The 3,901-nt window shown below is 35.8% G+C and overlaps 1 long non-coding RNA gene across 1 annotated transcript; it reads right to left on the reverse strand.

Moving 5' to 3' along the window:
- Nucleotides 1-1,561: 1,561 nt before the first annotated feature.
- LOC114481135 (uncharacterized) lies at nt 1,562-3,460 on the reverse strand. The gene is made up of 3 exons (XR_003676214.1): nt 3,426-3,460; nt 2,729-2,781; nt 1,562-1,640 (listed from the first exon to the last, which is right to left on the reverse strand). It is a non-coding gene; the product is annotated as an uncharacterized LOC114481135 (long non-coding RNA).
- Nucleotides 3,461-3,901: the final 441 nt, after the last annotated feature.

Raw genomic sequence — 3,901 nt, forward strand, 5'->3', positions numbered from 1 at the left:
TGGAATAACAAGGGAGGGAGGAAACAGAACCTTTTCAACTTTGACCCTCTGAATAAGGCCAAAGGAATGTATATCACTGTAGCAAAATCATTATAAAGTGTTTTTTTTTCATAATACTGCCAATTTAAAGCAAAAGGAACTAGGATTGTATTATTTTAGATGTGGTTTCATATGAGTGCATAAAGCCTCCCCTAAACCTGACTGGGAGCAGGATTGTGTTTCCATGGCAACTAATAGGTTGATGAAACGGCCGTTCCAGTTTCATCCTGGCTTAACTGAGCCAGACTCTAGATTTAACCTAGGAAAAAAACCTGGAGTCTAGAATGTAAGGCAGAGACCAACAGTAAACCTCTTAGGTCATTATTTTCTTACAATTTATTCATATTTTAATGTTGATATGATTATGATCATGATTATTATTAGACACCTAGGTGGAAGAGCAAGTGACTGCACCATTCTAGATCATCCATTTGTTGTACGGATTAGTTAAATAATTAAGAAAGATTAATTGTTTGCACAAAAGTGTTCGAGTCAGACAATGTCTCATGTTTTGGTTTCCAGAGAGAAACAGTGAGAACATGCAAACCTTTTATTGCTGCTGCAGTCTGGCTGGTTGTGTTACTTGATCACCAAGTCTCATTCCTTGTATTGTGTAAAAACTCTACATGGCAATAAAACTTTTCTGATTCTGATTTGCATTGAAATGATATTTTGGTCATAGTTTACACATGGATGACCCATTCTAGTCGGGCTTATGTCACAGATGACTTTAGCGGCCAAGTTATCAGTGCTAGGGATGTCTCTACAAAGTCCCAGCCAACTCTTGGATGAACAATCAAAAACATAGTCCCAATTTCACCTAGATCACCCACATCTTTACAATTACCTCATAAATTAACCCTGTGAGTATATAACTGTTCAAAAGTTGTTCTAATCACCAGTACGACATGGATTCTTGAAATTTAGTCAAAAACATTTGTGTACCTGTAGTGCTTTTTTTTTTTTACATTGTATTTCCATCAAAATATACATGCATGATGCAAACTTTGCCTGATAAAGCCCATTTTATGAAAAATAATTTGGTAAAATCCTTACACGCCATTAATCACAGTATATTTTACAATGGATATAAGTACAACGTATTGCAATCTAGAATGAAAACTGAAGCCACCGAGATGCCTCTAAAATCCTCATTTCAGATGTTAACTGTTCACTTATTTGTTATAAACTGTGATTTTTGTCTTTTCCAATTATAAAAAAACTTTAAATCTGAATTATTTTTGCCATCGGACGAACAGCCAAGCATCCAGCAGCTCTTTGGCATGGTGAAACCTCTTCTAATACAACGGGAGACAACACGTTGTTGTTATTACCCAAACAAATGTGACGACGGCATTGCTAGGCACTACTTACCCAGATGCCCGACTTCCCAAATGGGAATATTAAAGATTGTTTAAGATGAGACATTCTGTCTGCTTCTCAGACGACATTACACACCTTTTATTACACACAGATACACAGAAACACACATTCATGGTTTTAATGGGAGGAGCTTACCCTCCTGAGACATTCTTCCCTCCATCCTTCGGTCGGATGATTAATTGTCCGACTCTGTTAAAGCACAACGCAGCAGCAGCACTCTGAGCAGCAGCAGGAGAACAAACAAACACACGTTTGATTAAATCTAACTCTGGATATCCTTGTGATCTTCTGTTACACACACACCTTTTCTGAACTATTTAGATGAACAGCTCTATTACAAACACACTCTCTAATTTAGACCTTATATAGAAATATAATAATAATGGCTTAGATTTATATAGCGCTTTTTTCAAAGCTGAAAGTGCATACAGAAACCATCATTCACTCACATCAGTCATACCGGTGGTGGTAAGCTACATTGTAGCTACAGCTGCCCTGGGCATGCTGTTCTGTAAAGCCTTGTATTTCAGTGTATTGTTCTAAAAAATATTTCACTTCAGTGCAGGTGAGGGTTGCTTCAAAATATAGAATTATTTCAAGATGAGCGCACATCTCCAACATTAGTCTTTACAACACGTCCTTTTCAAAAATAGCAGAATCCACACTTATCAATGAAAGCAGTGGTTACAAACCTTTCTGCTGTACCCTACTTAAAAAAACATTAAAAATTCTCAGGTCCCCTCATTGTGATAAAATGCTTAAAAAAAAAAAAAAAAAAGTGTATCCTTTTTTGAAAACAAACAAAAAAATAGGACTTTTTCAAATCTCATAGAAAATATTGTACAATTTGCAATCACATGTTTTAAAACAGTAATACAGCTCTGGATTGGCAGACACTATACTGTATTTCGTTTTTATACCATTATATTTTACCTTAGTACTTTTTTTGCACTGTTTTAAATTTTTACATTGTACTTTCCCTGCATGCCCCTGTGTTCCCATACCTGTAAGCTGCTGGAACTGTGAATTTCTCTTGGAGATGAATAAAGTATCTATCTATCTATCTATCTATCTATCTATCTATCTATTAATACATTGCAAAGAAAAAACATTTTCTATTTTTCATAATTCATTAAAATGTATTTTATATCAGCATCACTTACGTATAAGAGATCTACAATGGATGAACATGAGATCTTTAGGACATGACCACCACTACACTAACTTCAGATATAATTAATCACATGCTTCATTTATTAAAAACAAGATGGCAAATCATATCAAATGTGAGTGGGTGTGGCCACACCTCATGTATCTGTAGTTCCTGTGTGATACCAGGGGTGTCGAAACACGGTCCACCTGGATTAAAGGAAATTAAACAGAATATCATGGTTAATGTTTTAATATGATTTTAAATCCATACAATTGATGACAATCATTGTCTTATTACATGTTTAATATGTACTGTATTTTTAATGAGATATCACAGTCTCCATGTGTTTAAACCATCAGTAATAATATATATGGATACATGCGTATCCATAGCCTCTGTTTACCGCACGGTATAAATGTGTCCATTCATTGATCAGAGATTAATAATGAGAAAGCTGTGAATATACAGAGAGGGAGGGGCTTCAGGGACAGTCACAGGGCACAGCACTAAGGCTCCCCAGTGACAAAGATACACTATCGCTGACAGGTGTTAAAAAACTTAGCAATTGTTCGAGGAAAAAAAGATGATCATTTTAGTTAAATATAACTCATGGGGAACAAAAAAAAGAGCTTTCTGCTCCTGAAACATCAAAAGTATTTGAAACAAAGCTTAGACCGGTGTTATTTATCACTGTGATATAAATAGTGTTCTGGACCAAAAGTAATTCAAAGTAACTCAAAGTAGTGTAACTCACTTACATTTTAAAAAACAGTGATATTGTAACAAATATATAAAATGTTTATCCCAGTAACTAGTAAAATAAGAATATTACAAGTTTAGAGTAACTTACCCAACACTGGTTATCACTCTACACATTTTACAACAAACCTAAATGTCCCTGACATCCCACCTTCAAACACAACCTCATGAAAAATCTACTTAACCTCCCACTTTCTATAGCAATACATACTTCCCACGAGCACTGCACTAGTATACTCAATGTGCTGCTGGCTACGTTAATGTGTCACCAGCTCCCGATGATGTCATCGTGACAACCAAAAAGGAAAAAAAGGCATGATGTCATCGTCACACTTTAAAGACAGGAGTTCTACACCATTTACTTTAATAGTCATTTTGGATTCTTTTCACTGCACACAGACTTCTACTGCTTGAGGTTTTTTGAGCCAAATACTTGGATCATTGAAAATGCAGAGAAAATCACCCTACAGGAAGCCTCCTCAGAAGCATATCACAGAGAAACCAGCCAGTCAAAAACCTCAAGTGGTTGTGAAGGCTTCAACCAACTGCAAGGGTAACCCAAACAAA

This window comes from Gouania willdenowi, chromosome 3 (genome assembly GCF_900634775.1).
Source record: "Gouania willdenowi chromosome 3, fGouWil2.1, whole genome shotgun sequence".
Classification (NCBI taxonomy): Eukaryota; Metazoa; Chordata; class Actinopteri; order Blenniiformes; family Gobiesocidae; genus Gouania; species Gouania willdenowi.